The following is a 25,084-nucleotide window of genomic DNA, read 5'->3' as shown; positions in this document are numbered from 1 at the left end:
CTCCCTGGAAGTTTCTTCCTTGTGTGACTGCTCCCCAGCCTCTCAGGCTGGCGTCCGTGGTCACCAGGATCCAATCCTGTATGCCGAATCTGCGGCCCTCCAATAGATGAGCACTCTGCAACCACCACAGAAGAGATACCCTTGTCCTTGGAGACAGGGTTATCCGCTGGTGCATCTGAAGATGCGACCCTGACCATTTGTCTAACAGATCCCTCTGGAAAATTCGTGCATGGAATCTGCCGAATGGAATTGCTTCGTAAGAAGCCACCATTTTTCCCAGGACTCTTGTGCATTGATGTACAGACACCTTTCCTGGTTTTAGGAGGTTCCTGACAAGCTCGGACAACTCCTTGGCTTTTTTCTCCGGGAGAAAAACCTTTTTCTGAACCGTGTCCAGAATCATCCCTAGGAACAGCAGACGAGTTGTCGGCATTAACTGGGATTTTGGAATATTCAGAATCCAGCCGTGTTGTTTTAGCACTTCTTGAGACAGTGCTAATCCCCTCTCTAGCTGTTCTCTGGACCTTGCCCTTATTAGGAGATCGTCCAAGTATGGGATAATTAATACGCCTTTTCTTCGAAGAAGAATCATCATCTCGGCCATTACCTTTGTAAAGACCCGAGGTGCCGTGGACAATACGAACGGCAGCGTCTGAAACTGATAGTGACAGTTTTGTACAACGAACCTGAGGTACCCCTGGTGTGAGGGGTAAATTGGAACGTGGAGGTACGCATCCTTGATGTCCAAGGACACCATAAAGTCCCCTTCTTCCAGGTTCGCTATCACTGCTCTGAGTGACTCCATTTTGAACTTGAACTTCTTTATGTACAGGTTCAAGGACTTCAGATTTAGAATAGGTCTTACCGAGCCGTCCGGCTTCGGTACCACAAATAGAGTGGAATAATACCCCTTTCCCTGTTGTAGAAGAGGTACCTTGACTATCACCTGCTGAGAGTACAGCTTGTGAATGGCTTCCAAAACCGTCTCCCTTTCGGAGGGGGACGTTGGTAAAGCAGACTTCAGGAAACGGCGAGGCGGATCTGTCTCTAGTTCCAATATGTACCCCTGAGATATTATCTGCAGGATCCAGGGATCTACCTGCGAGTGAGCCCACTGCGCGCTGAAATGCTTGAGACGACCGCCCACCGCCCCCGAGTCCGCTTGAGAAGCCCCAGCGTCATGCTGAGGCTTTTGTAGAAGCGGGGGAGGGCTTCTGTTCCTGGGAAGGAGCTGCCTGTTGGTGTCTCTTCCCCCTTCCTCTGCCTCGTGGCAGATATGAATATCCCTTTGCTCTCTTGTTTTTAAAGGAACGAAAGGACTGCGGTTGAAAAGTCGGTGTCTTTTTCTGTTGGGGAGTAGCTTGAGGTAAAAAGGTGGATTTCCCGGCTGTAGCCGTGGCCACCAAATCTGATAGACCGACTCCAAATAACTCCTCCCCTTTATACGGCAAAACTTCCATATGCCGTTTTGAGTCCGCATCGCCTGACCACTGTCGCGTCCATAAACTTCTTCTGGCCGAAATGGACATAGCACTTACCCGTGATGCCAGTGTGCAGATATCCCTCTGTGCATCACGCATATAAAGAAATGCATCCTTTATTTGCTCTAAAGACAGTAAAACATTGTCCCTATCCAGGGTATCAATATTTTCAATCAGGGACTCTGACCAAACTACTCCAGCACTGCACATCCAGGCTGACGCTATAGCTGGTCGTAGTATAACACCTGTATGTGTGTATATACTTTTTTGGATATTTTCCATCCTCCTATCTGTTGGATCTTTAAGTGCGGCCGTCTCAGGAGAGGGTAACGCCACTTGTTTAGATAAGCGTGTGAGCGCCTTATCCACCCTAGGAGGTGTTTCCCAGCGCGCCCTAACCTCTGATGGGAAAGGGTATAAAGCTAATAACTTCTTTGAAATTAGCATCTTTTTATCGGGGGCAACCCACGCTTCATCACATACATCATTTAGTTCTTCTGATTCAGGAAAAACTATAGGTAGTTTTTTCACACCCCACATAATACCCTGTTTAGTGGTACCAGTAGTATCAGCTAAATGTAACGCCTCCTTCATTGCCAAAATCATATAACGTGTGGCCCTACTGGAAAATACGGTTGATTCGTCACCGTCGCCACTGGAATCAGTGCCTGTGTCTGGGTCTGTGTCGACCGACTGAGGCAAAGGGCGTTTTACAGCCCCTGACGGTGTTTGAGGCGCCTGGACAGGCACTAACTGATTGTCCGGCCGTCTCATGTCGACAAACGACTGCTTTAGCGTGTTGACACTATCCCGTAATTCCATAAATAAAGGCATCCATTCTGGTGTCGACCCCCTAGGAGGTGACATCCCCATATTTGGCAATTGCTCCGCCTCCACACCAATATCGTCCTCATACATGTCGACACACACGTACCGACACACAGCAGACACACAGGGAATGCTCTTAACGAAGACAGGACCCCACTAGCCCTTTGGGGAGACAGAGGGAGAGTTTGCCAGCACACACCAAAAGCGCTATATATGACAGGGATAGCCTTATAATAAGTGCTCCCTGTATAGCTGCTTTTATAATATAATTTTTGCTACTATTTTGCCCCCCCTCTCTTGTTTTACCCTGTTTCTGTAGTGCAGTGCAGGGGAGAGACCTGGGAGCCGTCCTGACCAGCGGAGCTGTGTAAGGAAAATGGCGCTGTGTGCTGAGGAGATAGGCCCCGCCCCTTTTCCGGCGGGCTCGTCTCCCGCTCTTTAGTGTATTCTGGCAGGGGTTAAATATCTCCATATAGCCCCGGAGGCTATATGTGAGGTATTTTTTAGCCAAATAGGTTTTCATTTGCCTCCCAGGGCGCTCCCCTCCCAGCGCCCTGCACCCTCAGTGACTGCCGTGTGAAGTGTGCTGAGAGGAAAATGGCGCACAGCTGCAGTGCTGTGCGCTACCTTTAGAAGACTGCGGAGTCTTCTGCCGCCGATTCTGGACCTCTTCATGTTTCAGCATCTGCAAGGGGGCCGGCGGCGAGGCTCCGGTGACCATCCAGGCTGTACCTGTGATCGTCCCTCTGGAGCTGATGTCCAGTAGCCAAGAAGCCAATCCATCCTGCACGCAGGTGAGTTCACTTCTTCTCCCCTAAGTCCCTCGTTGCAGTGATCCTGTTGCCAGCAGGACTCACTGTAAAATAAAAAACCTAAGCTAAACTTTCTCTAAGCAGCTCTTTAGGAGAGCCACCTAGATTGCACCCTTCTCGGCCGGGCACAAAAATCTAACTGGCTTGGAGGAGGGTCATAGGGGGAGGAGCCAGTGCACACCACCTGATCGGAAAGCTTTACTTTTGTGCCCTGTCTCCTGCGGAGCCGCTATTCCCCATGGTCCTTTCAGGAACCCCAGCATCCACTAGGACGATAGAGAAATAGTAATATACACTATCAAATGCACCACAATCGCTTTGTGCCCCCCCTTTATAGCACCCTGTACTTGTCAGAAGTGGAGGAGAGGACCAGCGTGTTCTCTGCAGCCTGAGGAAAGAGAGAAAATGGTGCTGAGTAGTGTGCTGGCTGCCTGAGGAAGAAGCTCCGCCCCTCAGTATCCATGACAATATTTATACTGGCCGGGGCAGGGCTGTGCCAGCAGCATCTTATGCCCCCTTTTAGCCAGTTTGAGGTATTTTTCTTGCTGCCCAGGGCGCCCCCCCCCCGCGCCCTGCAGTGCCTGTGTGTGTGTGGGCAGCAATGGCGCGCTGCGTTCCCGCCACCCGCGCCGCACCTCAGCCGTCACTTACTTGATTGAAGATCATTCTTCTCATACTCACCTGTCTTCTAACTTCTGGCTCTGTGAGGGTGCTGTGGGAGTGAGCATCTAGACACGACTAGCGTTCAGTTCCCTTCAGGAGCTAATGGTGTCCTGTCAGCCAGAAACAAAGCCATGAAACTCTAAAGTAAGTTGGTTCTGCTTCTGCCCCCTCAGTCCCACGAAGCAGGGAGTCTGATGCCAGCAGATCTCCCTGAAAATAAAAAACCTAACATAAGTCTTTTCAGAGAAACTCAGTAGAGCTCCTCAGAGTGCATCCAGTTGACCTGGGCACATTTCTAAAACTGAGGTCTGGAGTAGGGGCATAGAGGGAGGAGCCAGTTCACACCCAATGAAAAGTCTTTAGAGTGCCCATGTCTCCTGCGGATCCCGTCTATACCCCATGGTCTTGATGTTGTCCCCAGCATCCTCTAGGATGTATGAGAAAAAAAGGTAGTACTGAACCAAGTAACAACTGCAGGAGAACGAAGCGCTGGGTGGGTGCCCAGCATCCTCTACGTACTACGAGAAAAGGATTTACCGGTAGGTAATTAAAATCCTATTTTCTCTTACATCCTAGAGGATGCTGGGGTCCACATTAGTACCAATGGGATGTACCAAAGCTCCCAGTACGGGAGGGAGAGCGCAGAGGCTCCTGCAGAACCGATAGACCGAACTTTAGGTCCTCAGAGGCCAAAGTATCGAAGTTGTAAAACTTAGCAAACGTGTTCGACCCTGACCAAGTAGTCGCTCGGCAAAGCTTTAAAGCGAGACATCTCAGGAAGCTGCCCAGGAAGAACTCACCTTACGAGTAGAGTGGGCCTTACCAGATTTTGGACACTGCAATCCTGCCGTAGAATAAGCATGCTGGACAGTGAACCTGGGGGGTCATTCCGAGTTGTTCGCTCGTTGACGATTTTCGCAACGGAGCGATTAAGGAAGAAATGCGCATGCGCATGGGACGCAGTGCGCATGTGCTAAGTATTTTATCACAAAACTTAGTGATTTACTCACGTCCGAACTAAGAATTTTCATCGTTGAAGTGATCGGAGTGTGATTGACAGGAAGTGGGTGTTTCTGGGCGGAAACTGTCCGTTTTCAGGGAGTGTGTGGAAAAACGCAGGCGTGCCAGGATAAAACGCGGGAGTGTCTGGAGAAACGGGGGAGTGGCTGGCCGAACGCAGGGCGTGTTTGTGACGTCAAACCAGGAATGAAACGGCCTGAGCTGAACGCAGTGTAGGAGTAAGTCTCGAGCTACTCAGAAACTGCTAAGAATTTTCTATTCGCAATTCTGCTAATCTTTCGTTCGCAATTCTGCTAAGCTAAAATACACTCCCAGAGGGCGGCGGCCTAGCGTGTGCAATGCTGCTAAAATCTGCTAGCGAGCGAACAACTCGGAATGACAACCCTGATCCAGCGAGAAATCGTCTGCTTAGAAGCAGGACACCCAATCTTGTTGGGATCATAAAGGACAAAGAGAGAGTCTGAATTTCTGTGACGATAAGTTCTCTTCACATACATTTTCAAAGCACTTACAAAATCCAAGGACTTTGAGTGGAAAAGTTAGTAGGGGCTTTTGCAGGACAAAGCCCCCAATTCAGACACATGTCTAGCAGATGCTAATGCCAACAGTGTGACCGCCTTCCAAGTGAGAAACTTGACTTCAACCTCCTGTAAAGGCTCAAACAAATCCGATTGCAGGAACTGCAACACCTCATTAAGATCCCAAGGTGCTGTAGGAGGCACAAAGGGAGGCTGGATGTGCAGGACCCCTTTAAAGAAAGTCTGAACCTCAGGGAGGGAAGCCAATTGTTCCTGGAAGAAAATGAACAAGGCCGAAATCTGGGCCTTTATGGAGCCCAAACGTAGGCACACATCCACACTTGCTTACAGAAAGAGTACAAACCGTCCAAGTTGAAACTCCACTGCAGGAAACTTCTTGGATTCACACCAAGACACTTACTTTTTCCAAATGTGATGGTAATGTTTAGACTAGGGGTGTGCAACGTGCGGACCGCGGGCCGGCCCGCAAACCGATTCTGCCTGGCCCCGCTCTCTCACACCAGTGTGCAATGACAAGCGGCCCGACTGGCTGAGCCGCTTGTCATTGCGCTACATAGGGGGTAATTCTGAGTTGATCGCAGCAGGAACTTTGTTAGCAGTTGGGCAAAACCATGTGCACTGCAGGGGAGGCAGATATAACATGTGCAGAGAGAGTTAGATTTGGGTGGGTTATTTTGTTTCTGTGCAGGGTAAATACTGTCTGCTTTATTTTTACACTGCAATTTAGATTGCAGATTGAACACACCACACCCAAATCTAACTCTCTCTGCACATGTTACATCTGCCCCCCTGCAGTGCACATGGTTTTGCCCAACTGCTAACAAAGTTCCTGCTGCGATCAACTCGGAATTACTCCCATAGCTCCCAGACGCGGTGCCGCAGAGGAAATCCCGGTCACGTCACAGAGTCTGCTGACCGGGATTTCCACTGTGACGTCAGACGCTGGGCAGCACGGGGGGCGGGGCCATGGCAGGAGTGGGCAGCAGGCAGCAGCGACTCGTGCGGCACAGCGGGCAGCGGGAATCTGGCAGCAGATCATCTGGGCAGCGGATCTGCCACTGTGTGAAAAAGGTAAAGGGATCTGTGGCTAACTTTAAAAGACTGCTTTTTTGGTTCAGGGTAGGGGGGGGGGGGGGGGATTAGGGACTGCTATACGGGTTTAGGGGAGGGGGGTGAGGAGGGGTAGGGACTGCTATATAGGTTTAGGGGAGGGGGGGAGGGACTGCTCTATGGGTTTAGGGGAGGGAGAGGGAAGGATAGAGACTGCTATATGGGTGGGGGGGGGGGGGGGGGGTAGAGACTGCTATATGGGTCCAGTGGGAGCTAGTAACTGTGCCCAGGGAGAGACAGGAGCTGTTAATACCAGCATTACACAGGATGCTGTTTGTTTTCAGTAGTTTTTTATGTATTTATTTATTGTATGTGTTTTTTTCAGACATTTTGTATTAGCCTGTAAAAAACTATGTATGTAATGTATGGTATCCGTTCACATGGTCGACCATGTTATGGTCGACATTGACATGGTCGACATGGACACATGGTCGACACATGAAAGGTCGACATATGAAAAGGTCGACATGAGTTTTTTAACTTTTTTTCCTTTTGGGGAACTTTTCCATACTTTACGATCCACATGGACTACGATTGGAACGGTAAAGTGTGCCGAGCGAAGCGGTAGCGGAGCGAAGGCACCATGCCCAAAGCATGGCGAGCGAAGCGAGCCATGCGAGGGGACGCGGTGCACTAATTGGGGTTCCCAGTCACTTTACGCAAAAAACGACACCAAAAAAGGTAAAAAAACTCATGTCGACCTTTTCATATGTCGACCTTTCATGTGTCGACCATTTTCATGTGTCGACCATGTGTCCATCTCGACCATGTCAACCAATAGTGGTCGACCTAATGACTGTCGACCATAACATGGTCGACCATTCATACCGGAACCGTAATGTATATTGTGGTGCATGTTTTTATAGATATATATATATATATACACACACACACACTATGTTTTTATAGTTATATACATAACTATGGGCCTACTTCAGACCTGATCGCTGGCAGGCGATTTTTGCACTGCTGCGATCAGGTAGTCGCCGCCTACAGGGGGACGGGGTAATCACTGTGCAGGGGTGTGATCGCATCTGCAGAGAGCTGCACAGCCCAGGACTTACTCTTCCAGTGCGATGATCGGGACCGGAGCTGACGTCAGAAACCCTCCCTCCAAACGCCTGGTCCCTCCTTCATTTTTCCGGACACTCCCCTAAAACGGCCAATTGCCACCCACAAACGTCCTCTTCCTGTCAATCACTGTGCGATCGATTTGTTCGTACCATCCCGTCGCTGCCCGACGCTGTGGACAGACGCACCTGCACATTTCGGTGCATGCGCAGTTCAGACCCGATTTTACAAGATATTTTGAGTGTGGCCCTCGACTATTCACTGGAAGTGTTAAGCGGCCCCCCAGCTGAAATAATTGCCCACCCCTGGTTTAGACGTTACTTCCTTCCTAGCCTGTATCAGGGTAGGAATAACCTTGTTCGGAATGTCCTTCCGAGCTAAGATCTGGCATCATAGGTGTGCGCAGACAATTTTATTAGGGGGTGAACCGCCTTTTGGGCATGTCTAGCACCACCCTTTGGGCGTGTCCAGAACCACCTTTTGGGCGTGTCTAGCACCGCCCAGGGACATGTCTAGCACTACTTTACATTCTCTCAGTAAAATCACATGGTTTAATCTAATTTCTCCCTAGTTCCACTTCCTATTAATACAAGTAGATATAATACACCCCAGAGAAATAAAATGAAACATAATGGTGTGACCGCCGGCTGGTACTGACTGTCCGCTACGGCATATCCCTGAGCACCAGCTGCCCCTGCACCATATTGCTGCTTACACTTCTCCAACTAATCCCTGACCCAGTGGCAGAACTATCAAGTGGAGGGCCTACAATAGGTGCATATGCATCCCCCCCCCCCCCACACATCCCACTTCTTGCACCCCCCCCCCCCCCCCAGCACCTACACTCTAAAGTTTAAAATTTACACGTGTGTTATCAGAGCCACATCTGCCTCTTTCTATGCCATCAGACTCCTCCACTGGACACCAGCATTTGTCATACATGTCCCCATGCTCACCAGCCACTGACTATAGTGCCCCTTATTCACATTACACTGCACAGTATGAGCTGCATTCACATTACACCGCACAGTATGAGCCAAACTTCACATTAAACTACACAGTATGAGCTGCATTCACATTACACCGCACAGTATGAGCCGCATTCACATTACACCACACAGTATGAGCCGCATTCACATTACACCACACAGTATGAGCCGCATTCACATTACACCACACAGTATGAGCCGCATTCACATTACACCACACAGTATGAGCCGCATTCACATTACACCACACACTATGAGCCGCATTCACATTACACCACACAGTATGAGCCGCATTCATATTACACCGCACAGTATGAGCCAAACTTCACATTACATCACACAGTATGAGCCGCATTCACATTACACCACACAGTATGAGCCGCATTCACATTACACTGCACAGTATGAGCTGCATTCACATTACACCACACAGTATGAGCCAAACTTCACATTACACCATACAGTATGAGCTGCATTCACATTACACCACACGGTATGAGCCAAATTCACATTACACCACACAGTATGAGCCGCATTCACATTACACCACACAGTATGAATAGCATTCACATTACACCGCACAGTATGAGCCGCATTCACATTACACCACACAGTATGAGCCGCATTCACATTACGCCGCACAGTATGAGCCGCATTCACATTACACCGCACAGTATGAGCCACATTCACATTACGCCACAGTATGAGCTGCATTCACATTACGCCACACGGTATGAGCTGCATTCACATTACGCCACACGGTATGAGCCGCATTCACATTACGCCACACAGTATGAGCCAAATTCATGTTATGCCACACAGTGTGAGCTGGAATTCACATATAGCACTCACTCACAGTGACAGACAGTACTGCTGAACAACCGCTTTTTTATTCATTAAGTCAATGGGCCCTAAACACATATGACACACAGTGCCCTCCCACACACACATTATGTGACACATAGTGCTCACAAACACATTATATATTGTCACAGAACTCGTCTTTCATTACCTCTCTGCTTCACAATGGTCAGCACTGTCCTGCTGTACAGGGTGGGCTGTGTGGAGGGACACATGGGCAACTACTGCTTTGTAGCATCCTATATTGTACCTTGCTTACTTGTGGGTGCGCTTGCTGCCGAGTGCTCATCATCGCCAGCCACTCCTGACCCAGATATCACTCAACACCTCCAGGGCAGGCTGGAACTCTGCCCTTAGACCAGCAGCACCAGCTCTACAGCCAGCTCTGGAAGGACACCACTAGCATGGGCCAGACCAGCATCCTGTTCCAGAAGCAGCAACTCTTATTAGCAGCCTCGAAGTTGTGGCTATCCCTCTCCCTGTCTTCTCCCAAACCACCTATTCTGCACAGGAACAGGGCTAGGGATGCAGGGACCAGATGAAGCACACAGCCCCGGCACCCGCACCCCCAGCAACACCCACCCAGGTCACAGTTACGGCCGGTAAATGCATCCTCCTCCCAGTCCCCGCACGACTCCGGCCAGCAAGCGCACCCCGCTCCCTGCACAACTTCGGCCGGCGCACCCCCTACCCACCAGCTCCTATCCCGCTGGTAGCACCCGCAATTACCGCTAGCAGGTTCATCCTGCTGTCAGCTCCGCAACTACCACTGTCCTCACTGCACACTGCCCGCAACCCTTGGCAGCTCCCTCCGTCTGGCCAGGTCTCACAGCACCGGCACCAATTCCCAACACCCCCCTCACCTCGCTCTTCCTCACACTATGCACATACTGGGGACAGAAACTCACTTGCCAAAGCTGCGGTGGTGGGATCCTGTGTCTGTGTGCAGTGGCGTGTGTGAGTTGGGGGTGCCGGACATTAGGGGGTGCCTGTGCGCACCAGGCACCCCCCGTGCACACGCCAATGTCTGGTGTTCAACCTCCATGCCAGCAAACGTAGCCGCGGTAAGTCTTGATAAGCAAACAGCCCTTGTTGCAGAAGTTCCTCTCGAAGAGGAAGAGGCCTCGGGTCTTCCAGAAGTAACTCCAGAAGATCCGCGTACCAAGCTCTTCTTGGCCAGTCCGGAGCAATGAAGATCGCCTGAACTCTTGCTTTCTTTAGGAGATTTAGAATTTTTGGGATGAGTGGAAGTGGAGGGAACACGTACACTGACTTGAACACCCACGGAGTTACCAGGGCATCCACCGCCACTGCCTGTGGATCCCGCGACCTGGAACAGCACCTCCGAAGCTTCTTGTTGAGGCGGGAGGCCATCATGTCTATTTGAAGTATACCCCAAAGATTTGTTACCTCCGTGAACACCTCCGGATGGAGACCCTACTCTCCCGGATGGAGATCGTGTCTGCTGAGGAAGTCTGCTTCCCAGTTGTCCACTCCCGCAATGAAGATTGCGTGCTTTTCTGCCCAAAGGAGGATCCTTGTTACCTCCGACATTGCAGCCCTGCTCTTCGTTCCGCCCTGTCGGTTTATGTATGCCACCGTCGTTACATTGTCCGACTGAACCTGAATGGCCTGATCTTTCAGAAGATGTGCCGCCTGTAGAAGACCGTTGTACACAGCTCTTAGTTCCAGAATGTTTATTGGAAGGATGGATTCCAGACTTGGCCACCTTCCTTGGAAGGTTTCCCCTTGGGTGACAGCGCGCTAACCTCTGAGATTTGCATCCGTGGTTAAAAGGATATAAAGGATATAGGGGGTAATTCCAAGTTGATCGCAGCAGGATTTTTGATAGCAACTGGGCAAAACCATGTGCACTGCAGGGGAGGCAGATATAACATGTGCAGAGAGAGTTAGATTTGGGTGTGGTGTGTTCAATCTGCAATCTAATTTGCAGTGTAAAAATAAAGCAGCCAGTATTTACCCTGCACAGAAACAATATAACCCACCCAAATCTAGCTCTTTCTGCACATGTTATATCTGCCTCCCCTGCAGTGCACATGGTTTTGCCCAGTTGCTATCAAAAATCCTGCTGCGATCAACTTGGAATTACCCCCATAGTTCTGAATCCCGAACCTGCGGCCCTCGAAAAGGTGAGGCATCTGTAGCCACCATAGGAGCGAAATCCTGGCTTTCGTCGACAGCCGTATTCTCTGGCGCATGTGCAGGTGAGATCTCGACCACTTGTCCAGGAGATCCAGTTGGAAGGGCCGTGCATAAAATCTTCCGTACTGCAGAGCCTCGTAGGAAGCAACCATCTTCCCCAGAAGGCGAATGCACTGATGAACCGATACCCGGGCAGGCTTCAAGACATCCCGGACCATTGTTTGTATCACCAACGCCTTCTCCACCGGAAGAAACACCCTCTGCACTCCCGTGTCGAGGATCATCCCCAGGAAAGACAATCTCCTTGTCGGCTCCAAATGCGACTTTGGAAGATTCAGGATCCATCCGTGATCCCTGAGCAGTCGAGTCGTGAGAGCAATGGACTGAAACAACCTCTCCCTGGATGACGCCTTTATCAGCAGATCGTCCAGATATGGAATTATGTTCACTCGCCGTCTGCGGAGCAGTACCATCCTCTCTGCCATCACCTTGGTGAACACCTTTGGTGCCGTGGAGAGGCCGAATGGCAGTGCCTGGAACTGAGAATGACAGTCCAGCAGTAAAAATTTTAGATAAGCCTGGTGAGGCTGCCAGATTGGAATGTGAAGGTACGAATCCTTGGTATCCAGGGATTCCAGGAATTCCCCCTCCTCCAGACTTGAGATCACCGCTCTCAGAGACTCCATTTTGAACTTGAATTTCCTCAAATAATAAGAATTTACTCACCGGTAATTCTATTTCTCGTAGTCCGTAGTGGATGCTGGGTACTCCGTAAGGACCATGGGGTATAGACGGACTCCGCAGGAGACTGGGCACTCTTAAAAGAAAGATTAGGTACTATATCTGGTGTGCACTGGCTCCTCCCTCTATGCCCCTCCTCCAGACCTCAGTTAGGGAAACTGTGCCCGGAAGAGCTGACATTACTAGGAAAGGATTTGGAATCCAGGGTAAGACTCATACCAGCCACACCAATCACACTGTACAACTCGTGATAACTATACCCAGTTAACAGTATGAACAATAACTGAGCCTCTCTAAACAGATGGCTCATACAATAACCCTTTAGTTAAGCAATAACTATATACATGTATTGCAGAGAGTCCGCACTTGGGACGGGCTCCCAGCATCCACTACGGACTACGAGAAATAGAATTACCGGTGAGTAAATTCTTATTTTCTCTGACATCCTAGTGGATGCTGGGTACTCCGTAAGGACCATGGGGATTATACCAAAGCTCCCAAACGGGTGGGAGAGTGCGGATGACTCTGCAGCACCGAATGAGCAAACTCAAGGTCCTCCTCAGCCAGGGTATCAAACTTGTAGAATTTTGCAAAAGCGTTTGAACCCGACCAAGTAGCAGCTCGGCAAAGTTGTAAAGCCGAGACCCCTCGGGCAGCCGCCCAAGAAGAGCCCACCTTCCTCGTGGAATGGGCTTCTACTGATTTAGGATGCGGCAGTCCAGCCGCAAAATGTGCAAGCTGAATGGTGCTACAGATCCAGCGAGCAATAGTCTGCTTTGAAGCAGGAGCACCCAGCTTGTTGGGTGCATGCAGGATAAATAGCGAGTCAGTTTTTCTGACTCTAGCCGTCCTGGAAACATAAAGTTTCAGGGCCCGGACTATGTCCAGCAACTTGGAATCCTCCAAGTCCCTAGTAGCCGCAGGCACCACAATAGGTTGGTTCAAATGAAACGATGATACCACCTTAGGGAGAAATTGGGGACGAGTCCTCCATTCTGCCCTTTCCATATGGAAGATCAGATATGAGCTTTTACATGACAAAGCCACCAATTCTGACACACGCCTAGTCCAAGCTAAGGCCAAAAGCATGACCACTTTCCACGTGAGATATTTTAGCTCCACGGTCTTAAGTGGCTCAAACCAGTGGGATTTTAGGAATCCAACACACGTTAAGATCCCAAGGTGCCACTGGAGGCACAAAAGGGGCTGAATATGCAGCACCCCTGTAACAACGTCCGAACTTCAGGCAGTGAAGCCAGTTCTTTTTGAGAGAAAAAGGTATAGGGCCGAAATCTTGGCCTTTATGGATCCTAATTTTAGGCCCATAGTTACTCCTGACTGTAGGAAGTGCAGGAATCGACCCCCCTGGAATTCCTCTGTAGGGCCTTCCCGGCCACACACCAAGCAACCTATTTTCGCCATATACAGTGAAAAAGTCTTGCTGTCACGTCTTTCCTAGCCTTTATCAGCGTAGGAATAACTGCATCCGGAATGCCCTTTTCCGCTAGGATCCGGCGTTCAACTGCCATGCCGTCCAACGCAGCCGCGGTAAGTCTTGGATCAGACAGGTTCCCTGTTGCAACATGTCCTGACTGAGAGGCAGAGGCCATGGGTCCTCTGAGAGCATTTCTTGCAGTTCCGGGTACCGAGTCCTTCTTGGCCAATCCGGAGCAAAGAATATTGTTCACACTCCTCCGTTTATTACAATTCTCAGCCCTTGGGTCTGAGAGGAAGAGGAGGGAATATATAGACCGACTGGAACACCCACGGTGTTACTAGTGCGACCACAGCTATCGCCTGAGAGTCCCTTGACCCAGCGTAAAACCTTTTTTTATCTTTTTATTGAGGTGGGACGCCATGTAGTCCACCTGAGGCAGTTTCCATCAATTTGCAAAACTGCGTGAAGACTTCCTGATGAAGTCACCCCTTTCCCGGGTGGAGGTCGTGTCCACTCCCGGAATGAACACTGCTGACAGTGCGCTTACTTGATTCTCCGCCCAGCGAAGAATTCTGGTGGCTTCTACCCTCGCCACCCTGCTCCTTGTGCCGCCCTGGCGGTTTACATGAGCCCCTGCGGTCTGACTGGATCAGAACCGGTAGGTCGCGAAGCAGGAACTCCGCTTGACTTAGGGCGTTGTATATGGCCCTTAGTTCCAGGATATTGATGTGAAGGCAAGTCTGTTGGCTTGACCACAAACCTTGGAATTTTCTTCCCTGTGTAACTGCCCCCCACCCTCGGAGGTTTGCATCCGTGGTCACCAGGACCCAGTCCTGAATGCCGAATCTGCAGCCCTCGAGAAGGTGAGCACTCCGCAGCCACCACAGGAGAGACACCCTTGCCCTGGGGGATAGGGTGATTAACCGATGCATCTGAAGATGTGATCCGGACCACTTGTCCAGTAAGTTCCATAGTCCTTGCATGGAACCAGCCGAAGGGGATGGCCTCGTATGATGCCATCATCCTTCCCAGGACTCGAGTGCAGTGATGCACTGACACCTGTTTTGGTTTTCAATGGATTCCTGACCAGTGTCATGAGCTCCTGAGCTCTCTCTATCGGGAGATAAACCCTCTTCTGGTCTGTGTCTAGGATCATGCCTAGGCGAGGCAGATGAGCTGTAGGAACCAACTGCGACTTTGGAATATATAGAATCCAGTCGTGTTGCCGTTTCACTTCCAGAGAAGGTGATACGCTGTCCAGCAACTGCTCTCTTGATCTCGCTTTAATGAGGAGATCATCCAAGTATGTGATAATAGTGACACCTTGCTTCCGCAGGAGCACCATCATATCCGCCATTACCTTGGTGAAATTGGTAATGACAATCCCGTACCGCAATTCTGAGGTACGCCTGACGAGGTGGATAAATGGGGACACGAAGGTATGCATCCCTTATGTCCCGATTCATTTCAGGCATGCAATGACCGCTCTTAGCGATTCCAACTTGAACCTGAACCTTTTCAGGTATATGTACAGGGATTTTAATTCAATATGGGTCTAACCGAACCGTCTGGTTTCGGGATTATAACATGGTCGAATAATAACACCCTCTTGTTGAAGGAGGGGACCCTTGACCACCACCTGTTGAAGATACAATTTACGAATTGCAGTTAACACTGGCTCCCTCTCTTGGGGGGAAGCCTGCCGGGTCCTCGGTGAGGGGGCATCTTCACACAGTCCAGCCTGTATCCCTGCGATACAATTTCTATTGCCCAGGGATCTAACAGGGAGTGAACCCACTTGTGGCTGAACTTACGAAGGCGTGTCCCCACCGGGCCTAGCTCCGCCTGTGGAGCCCCAGCGACATGCGGTGGATTTTTGTAGAGGCCGGGGAGGACTACTGTTCCTGGGGACTAGCTGTGTTGTACAGCTTCTTTCCTCTGCCCCCGGCTCTGACAAGAAAGGACGCACCTCAGACTTTCTTGTTTCTTTATTCGAAAAGCTGCATTTAATAATGTCGTGCTTTCCTAGGCTGTGCAGGAATATAAGGCAAAATATCAGAATTACCAGCTATAACTGTGGAGACCAGGCCCGAGAACCTTTCTCCACACAATCCTCAGCCTTCCATATGCCTCTTAAGTCGGCATCATCTGTCCAATGTATATTCTACAGGACACGTCAAGCAGAAATCGACATAGCTTTTGTCTCTAGGACCCAGTATACTCATGTCCCTTTGGGCATGCTTTATAATTATATATCTGTCACTTAAGACAGCATCTTAAAATATTTATATGCATACTAGGGTATCAATCTCTGCTGATAAGGTACCTGTCCACGCTGCCACAGCGCTATAAACCCATGCCGACACAATCGCCGGTCTGGGTAGTATACTAGAATGTGCACGCTATCTGCAGGATCCCTGAGAATAACTAGTGCAAACAGGACACCCAAGGGGAAGATTCTCAACACATCCTGGCCCTAGTGGGGAAAGGATACAGCCTGAGAATTCTCTTGTGGGAAGCTGCCGTCTCTTGTCTGGAGATTCCCGCTCTTTTTCCTCATGAGAGGAGGGAAATTTACCTCAGTATTCTTCCCCTTAACATGTGTACTCTCGTGTCAGGGACAGATGAGTCATCAGTGATATGCAAATCATCTTTTATTCCAATAATCATATATTGAATATCTTTTAGCTCTCTTGGCTGTAACTTTGCATTATCGTAGTCGACAGTGGAGTTAAACTCCGTGTCGATACTTTGTTATTTTGGATAGTGAACATAGAGAGACTCTGAAGGACTCTGTGACATAGGGACAGACCAGGGTAGATTTCCTTTCTGTTCCCTAACCTTTTGTGCAATAATTTTACCTCAGCACTTACACATATCCAAACAGGTGTCGGCGTTGTTGACGGAGACACCCTCCCACACACTTATCCGCTCTATCACCTCCTTAGAGGAGCCTTTTACCTCAGGCATGTCGACACACGCGTACCGACACACCACACACACAGGGGATGCTCTATTTGAAGACAGTTCCCCCACCAGGCCATTTGGAGAGACAGAGAGAGAGTATGCCAGCACACACCACAGCGCTATATAATACAGGGATGTAACTATACTGAGTGATTTTTCCCCTATAGCAGCTTATATACACAGTTTTGCGCCTAAATTTATGTGCCCCCCCCTCTCTTTTTTACCCTTTGTGTACCAGGATACTGCAGGGGAGAGCCTGGGGAGCTTCCTTCCAGCTGAGCTGTGAAGAGAAAATGGCGCCGGTGTGCTGAGGAAGAAGGCCCGGCCCCCTTCACGGCGGGCTTCTGTCCTTTTATGTACTTTAATGGCGGGGGTTAATGCACATATACAGTTTATCAGACTTCGCCAAGTAAGGTAATCTAATTGCTGCCCAGGGCGCCCCCCCCCCAGCGCCCTGCACCCATCAGTGACCGGAGTGTGTAGTGTGCTAAGGGAGCAATGACGCACAGCTGCAGTGCTGTGCGCTACCTTAATGAAGACCGGAGTCTTCAGCCGCCGATTTTCAACTTCTCTTCGTTCTTCTGGCTCTGCAAGGGGGACGGCGGCGCGGCTCTGGGACCGGACGACCGAGGCTGGGCCTGTGTTCGATCCCTCTGGAGCTAATGATGTCCAGTAGCCTTAGAAGCCCAAACTAGCTGCAAGCAGGTAGGTTCGCTTCTCTCCCCTCAGTCCCACGTAGCAGTGAGTCTGTTGCCAGCAGATCTCACTGAAAATAAAAAACCTAACAAATACTTTCTTTTCTAGGAAGCTCAGGAGAGCCCCTAGGGTGTATCCAGCTCTGGCCGGGCACAGATACTAACTGAGGTCTGGAGGAGGGGCATAGAGGGAGGAGCCAGTGCACACCAGATATAGTACCTAATCTTTCTTTTAAGAGTGCCCAGTCTCCTGCGGAGCCCATCTATACCCCATGGTCCTTACGGAGTACCCAGCATCCACTAGGACGTCAGAGAAAAGGGTTTAAGGACTTCAGGTTCAAAATTGGTCTGACCGAACCATCCGGTTTCGGTACCACAAATAGGTTTGAATAGTAAGTAACCCTTGCTTTCCAGATGAGGTGGAACCGTAACAATGACATTTGCCCTTTCCAATATTTGAATGGCTTCCTGTAGGATAGCCCTTTCTGTCAGCAAAGCTGGTAAGCCAGAGATGAAGAATCTGTGAGGCGGGAGCTCTTGAAATTCCAGTCTGTACCCCTGGGACACAATATCCTGTACCCAGGGATCCAGGCCGGATGATACCCAGACGTGACTGAAAAGTCTGAGTCTCACTCCCACCTGCCCACTCTCCAGGATGGGAGGTCCACCGTCATGCTGAGGATTGTGAGGAAACAGAGCCAGGCTTCTGTTCCTGGGAACTTGCAGGTGCAGGTTTTCTGGATTTTCCCCGACCACCTCTTTTCTTTGGTGTCTGGGTGGCTGAGGGAAGAAAGGTTGACTTACCAGCGGTTGCCGTGGAGATCCACGCATCCAAAGCTTCCCCAAATAGAGCCTGACCTGTGAAGGGTAGGTTCTCCACACTACTCTTGGATTCCGCGTCTGCAGACCATTGGCGCAGCCAGAGTCCCCTGTGTGCCGAGAAAGCCATGGAAGACGTCCTTGCAGTCAGATGACCCAGGTCCTTCATGGCCTCCACCATGAAACCTGCAGAATCCTGTATGTGATGTAAAAACATTTCAATGTCACTTCTATCCATAGAATCTAATTCCTCTAGTAATGTGTCTGACCACTTTACTATGGCTTTAGAAATCCATGCACAGGCAATAGTGGGCCTTGACGCCACGCCTGAAGCAGTGTATATGGATTTGAGCGTAGTCTCAATCTTGCGTTCTGCCGGTTCTTTTAACGCGGTAGACCCAGGGACCGGTAAAACCACCTTTTTAGACAGTCTAGATACAGAAGCTTCTACTATAGGGGGGTTTTCCCACTTTTTCCTATCCTCCTCAGGAAAGGGAAAAGCCACAAGAACCCACTTTTGGATCTGAAATTCTTTCTGCGAGTTTTCCCAGGATTTTTCAAATAATGCGTTTAATTCCTTAGATGCAGGAAAAGTCAGGGAGGCTTTCTTAATGTCCGTAAAGTAAGCCTCCTCGACCTGCTCAGGTACTTTGTCAGTAATGTGTAACACATCCCTAATTGCCTCATTCATGAGCTGCACCCCCTTTGCAAGGGATGCCTCACCCCCCCCCCGCCTATCCCCATCACTGTCTCAGAGTCGGTATCCGTGTCGACTTGCAGAATTTGGGCAAGAGCACGCTTCTTTGGGCATATACCAGGGGAGTTTAAGGAGGCTGTGGGAACAGAAGCAAACAAAACCTCTACAGATTTTTTCAAAACCTGAGTTTCAGTCTCATTATGAGCTATCCTAGATGAAATCTGGGATATCATTCCCTTAATTGAAGTCACCCACAACGGTTAGGATTCAGAAGGCTGAGTCATGACATTACATTCCAGAGTACATGGAATGGATTCCTTTGGGGAAGATACATACTCTGCAGCAGTGCCAGATTAAGGTCCACATGGGCCTGGAGCTGAAATTTATGAAGGGCCTATTGTGTGCCTTGGCAGAAGATGTGACAAGCGCTGTGGTGAGAGTGGTCTAAATAGGGGATGTGGCCTGTACCATGGGTGTGGCTATCTCCATGGAGGTCATAACTAGTGCCTACCTTCAACCACTTAATAGAGGAACAGAGCAACTGACCCATACATACACATACATACAGTGGTCGTTAAAGTGTGGATTTTGAAGTGCGTGTATGGGAAATGAAACAGGAGTATTGTTGCGTGCGCCAAAAAAGGGGGCATGGCCACTGAAAAGATGTGTGTCCTTAAAAGTATATGCATTAGTGTGCCCCCTCCCCTCCTGTTTTGTATGAGCATCATTGTGTCCCCTCCTCTCCTTGCCTGTATATGTATTAGTGTGGGTAGAATCAATATACCCATCACCTTAAGGACCCGGATGTGATATCAGATGAGGGCGGAGGTTGCCTTATGCCATTAAAGCATTTTTATTTTTTCCAATCTGGATTTGTTATAAGTTATTTTCTGTTCTTGTTTGGCTTAATTGTACCCTCGCGGCCTTGCTTCGCTTGCCATACTTCGTGCCCGATGTCTCACTTTGCTCGCCACAGGTTACTGTTCCCAATAGATGGTGACAATGACCCAGTGCATTATAGGAAAGGTCCCCTCGGCAAAGGGGATCTAGGCACTACCTATTAGTGTGCCCTCCCCCCCCCCCTCCTCTCTTAGCCTGTATGTGTGTCAGTGCTCCCCCTCACGTCCTAGTCTGTATAAGTGTCAGTTTGCATGCGTCAGTGTGCCTTCCTCCCCGCCTAGTCTGTATAAGTATTAGTGTGCCCTCCAACCGCTCTTACTGTGTGTATGTTTTAGTGTGCCCCCCTCCTAGTCTATATTTTGTATTAGTGTGTCCCCTACTTGTCTGTATATATGTCAGTGTGCCCCCTCCCTCCCCTCCTAGTCTGTTTATGGGGAGGCAGTCAATTGACCGCCAGTCGGGATCCCAGCATTCAAGATACCGACGCTCAAATACCGACGGTCAGAGTTACGACCTTCGGGTGGATTCTCCACTTGGGTCACACATCAGGTCTACAAACTGACAACACATGTACATTACACAGCAGGGCTACACGCCGACCTCACACCTACATTACACAGCAGGGCTACACGCCGACCTCACACCTACGTTACACAGCAGGGCTACACGCCGACCTCACACCTACGTTTAACAGCAGGGCTACACGCCGACATCACACCTACATTACACAGCAGGGCTACATGCCGACCTCACACCTACATTACACAGCAGGGCTACACGCCGACATCACACCTACGTTACACAGCAGGGCTACACGCCAACCTCACACCTACGTTACACAGCAGGGCTACACGCTGACATCACACCTACGTTACACAGCAGGGCTACACGCTGACATCACACCTACGTTACACAGCAGGGCTACACGCTGACATTACTGAACGAGATAACGTTCATATCTTTGAGCGTGGAGGCACCAGCGATGAACGATGCGCGGCCCCGCGCTCATTCTTTGCTCGTGCTCCGTCGGCTGTGCATGCAGGCCAATATGGACGATCCTGTCCATATTTGCCTGTACTTGTATAGAGCCGGGTGACGAAGGGAGTGAAGAAACTTCACTCCACCCGTCACTGCCCCCCGCCACCGGGTCGCCCGTCTGCCGTATCGGCGGTTGGGCAGCTCGGCGGCGGATCGCCATGTCTGTAGGGCCCTCTACACAGCAGGGCTACACGCTGACATCGCACCTACATAATTATACACATGCAGTATATGTTACATACATACAAATGTGACAGACATTAATCCAGCTTTGGTGGTAACTACTACTTTAAAGTTTAAACTTTAATGTTCTTACATTGTTTTGAAGTGGATGGGGATGGTGAATGGTGGGGGGGGGGAGTTGGAGCTGTAAGGGGATAGAGTAAGCAAGAGAGGGGAATCTGTGTGGGATACTGGGGGTGCTGCAGATGGGGAAGGGGGGGTTGGAGCTGTGAGGGGACAAAGAGTGAGCTTAAGGAAAAAAGCTACTCACTGACATGGGAGCAACTTGTAATAGGGGCAGTAATACAGATTTTCTCATTGGTACCCCTAATATATATATATATATATGTCCATGCATACACACCTACATATACCCACACCCACCTCCCCACTCGCCAAGCAGGGGTGATCAGCTGTGTACAGGATAAGGCACCATTCTCTTAGGCTCCGCCCCCAAAATGCCGCGATTCGCGGGACTTCCAACCTGTTGGATGATTGGTCCGCTTTGGTTCTGGTTCCTGTCAATGACTGTGGTGCTGGGCTGGTAGCTCTGAGTGGATGCCGGAGACTGGACACTGGTGACTAGAGGAGATCGCACAGAAACCCCTCCAAACTGCAGGGCAGGAATCTGACAGGTGCCGGAGGGCTGCTAAAAGCATGGTGAGGGAGGAAGGGGGACTGGGGGCCACCCACGTGCAGTGGGAATCCGGGAGAAACACTTCAGTTTGCGGTGTACTCTGGCAAAATACAGGGGGCCTCCAGGCAAGTCGAAATGGGCTTACTATTGGTCAGAGGTCCACATTGTTGCTATGCTGTACCATCGTGGGGGATATTAGCGGATACAGCTGGTTAGCCTGCCCTCCACCAACCCCCGCCGAAGCCACGCTGTGCACTGTGCGGCTACCAGCTAGCGGCACCAAGAAAGGGGAGGAGCTGCACCTCCTCCTCCTCCTCCTCCTCCAGCTGGGATGTCCTCATGACTAGCACTGGGGGAAGGAGCTGAGAGTAGAGGGGACAATCGCTCCTCCCCCCTGCATGTCACTGAGCACATCAGCACCATTAGTAGTCCGGGGGGGGGGGGAGGGAGGAGGAGGTGCCCGAGAGGAGAGTGGAAAGCGGACCCTCCTCATCTGACCGGCCGGGACTTGAATGCACGGACTGGCCTGGGGCAGGGGCACTGTGTCGCCGTGATTGTAGTGCTGGCAGCGGTATACAATGAGTCAGTGTGACTCATTGTAATGCCAGCGTTTATGTGCCCCTTCACTGTGGCAGGCTGTGGGCCTATTTTCAATGGAGGGCCTGGAGCTGCAGCTCCATCCGCCCCATTGTTAATCCGGCCCTGCTCTGCAGCACAAGACACAGAGTCCCTAGACATGGTAATGTGAGAAATATGTACACACACTCACAGGAAAATGTCAGACACAGTTTCCCCCGAGTACCTTCAGAGAGACACAGAGTTAATAGAGCCAGCACCCACACAGCGCCCCAGTAGGCAGTATATTATAAAAGCCTGGCGCTGACTCTGCAACCTTAATAGACTACACAGTGTAAAATAGTGACTAACACTCTCTTCCCCCCTTCTTTAACCCCCTGGTACCGCACAGGATAGCTGGAGTTATGTGGAGGGTCAGCGCTCCCTGTCAGCGTTTTCTGTGTAAGATCTGCAGGGAGAAAATGGCGCTGGTGAGTTGCTGGATCCACTCTGAGAAGCTCCGCCCCCTGACAAGGCGCGTCTTCCCGCATTTTAGGATTATACAGGCCTGAGGTAAAAAGAGCGCTAGGCGCTAGCAGCAGAAACACATCCCTGATAGCCTAAATGACCAGTTATAAGGGTAATGCGCTGGCCCAGGGCGCCCCTCACAGCGCCGCACCTCAGTACCTTTGAGCCCTCCGGAGCGCAGCGGCAGCGCTCCAACCCTGATTCCGCCATACTCACCGGCTCCCCGCTTGTCGGGTTGCCAGCAACCTACACACCACCGACGTCTTCTGGCTTTGTTAGGGGGTGGCGGATGCTGTGGGAGTCAGCGGTCGCCTCGGGGGGCTTGCAATCATCACCTCAGGAGCTCAGTGTCCTGTCAGCAGAGATAGTGGCTATTAACCTGAGAGGGTTGGACATATGGTGGCCAATCCCGGGATGGGATCGGTGGGATCCCGGGATTTAGGGTAAAAAATGGACGGGATTCAAACCCGGGATTGGAAGCTCCAATCCCGGGATTGAGGGATCAGCGTTGAGCAACCACAGGATACTGAGACGCTGCCCGGCACACGCCGCTGGGAGCTGCCAGGAGAGAGCGGAGGATGTCCCCTACCCACCCGGCCCCGGTATATGGTGAGTTATGTGTGCGGGGCGGGGTGTATCCCGGGATTGGCCATTTTTCAATCCCGATGCCCGGGATTGAAAAAATGGCCCGGGATTGGCTTCCCTAGTTGGATACTACTTCCCCCCTAAGTCCCACAAAGCAGGGAGGCTGTTGCCAGCAGCCTTCCTGTGGCTAACTCTAATAAAAATAACAAAACTAGAAAAACTCCTATGGAGCTTCCCTAGCTGTGACCGGCTCCACCGGTCACATTTTCTAAACTAAGTCTGGAAGGAGGGGCATAGAGGGAGGAGCCGCCCACACTATCAAACTCTTAAAGTGCCCATGGCTCCCAAGGGACCTGTCTATACCCCATGGTACTAATGTGGACCCAAGCATCCTCTAGGACGTAAGAGAAAGAGGTACTCCTTTCCGCATTTTTTACGAGAAAATTAACCTCCTGAATAGAGCCCCATATCATTGTACTACAAATCAATGTACCACAAAATTCAGCTCTGAGGTGAGTATCAAGAACAGAAATAGCATAAGTGGGTATGATAAAGAACTCATATGCAAGGACTTTAAAGTCAGATGATCAAGACGATGCTGAAGTTGGCTTCTTATTCGGCCAGCTTCTTATTCACTTCTTATTCGAGCTCCAGCTTCTTATTCAGAATATTTAGTTTTGCAAGGGTTAATGAGTCTTGGGTCACAAATTTTAACCCTGAAATCAACAGAGAGTCGTCACTTACATATGACCCACTTGTATTTTGCTTGGCCCAACGCTGGTTTGGGCATGAAATACACTGGCAAAGTGGGCACAAACACCATAATTTACCATTTTGAATAAGTAGCTGTAGTTTTGCAAGGGTTAACCAGTCCTGGGCCACAAATTTGACACCTGAAATCAACAGAATGTGGTCACTTACATATGACCCAGTTGTATTTTGCTTGGCCCAACCCTGTTTTGGGCATGAAATACACTGGCAAAGTGGGCACTCACACCATATTTTACCATTTTGAATAAGTAGCTGTAGTTTTGCAAGGGTTAACTAGTCTTGGGCCACAAATTTGACCCCCAAAAACAATAGAGGGTGGTCAGTTGCATGTGACCCACTTGTATTTTGCCTGGCCCAATGCTGTTTTAGGCATGAAATACACTGGCAAAGTGGGCACACACACCATATTTTACTATTTTGAATAAGTAGCTGTAGTTTTGCAAGGGTTAACCAGTCTTGGGCCACAAATGTGACCCCCGAAAACAACAGAGGGTGGTCACTTGCATGTGACTTACTTGTATTTTGCCTGGCCCAACGCTGTTTTGGGCATGCAATACACTGGCAAAGTGGGCACACACACCATATTTTGCCATTTTGAATAAGTAGCTGTAGTTTTGCAAGGTTTAACCAGTCTTGGGCCACAAATTTGACACCTGAAAACAACAGAGGGTGGTCACTTGCATGTGACCCACTTGTATTTTGCCTGGCCCAACACTGTTTTGGGCATGAAATACACTGGCAAAGTGGGCACACACACCATATTTTACCATTTTGAATAAGTAGCTGTAGTTTTGCAAGGTGCAAGAAACAGGGAAACGGCTGCGCAATGTATCAGGGAAAAGAATGATGAGAGCCGACGTTTAAAAGAATTATCACAATTTATTAACCAAGAACACTAGATAAAAACATACTAATCATAATACCAATGATTAAGGAATAGTAAAATGTATGGCT

The 25,084-nt window shown here is 50.0% G+C and overlaps 1 protein-coding gene across 5 annotated transcripts in view; it reads right to left on the bottom strand.

The window, feature by feature from the left end:
* DNAH9 (dynein axonemal heavy chain 9) overlaps nucleotides 1–25,084 on the bottom strand; it is a 1,014,643-nt gene that overhangs the window by 929,064 nt on the left and 60,495 nt on the right. The window lies entirely within an intron of this gene.

Source organism: Pseudophryne corroboree, chromosome 3 (assembly GCF_028390025.1).
Source record: "Pseudophryne corroboree isolate aPseCor3 chromosome 3, aPseCor3.hap2, whole genome shotgun sequence".
NCBI lineage: Eukaryota > Metazoa > Chordata > Amphibia > Anura > Myobatrachidae > Pseudophryne > Pseudophryne corroboree.
The sequence above is the reverse complement of the archived record's forward strand: the minus strand, read 5'-3'. Positions and strand labels throughout refer to the sequence as shown.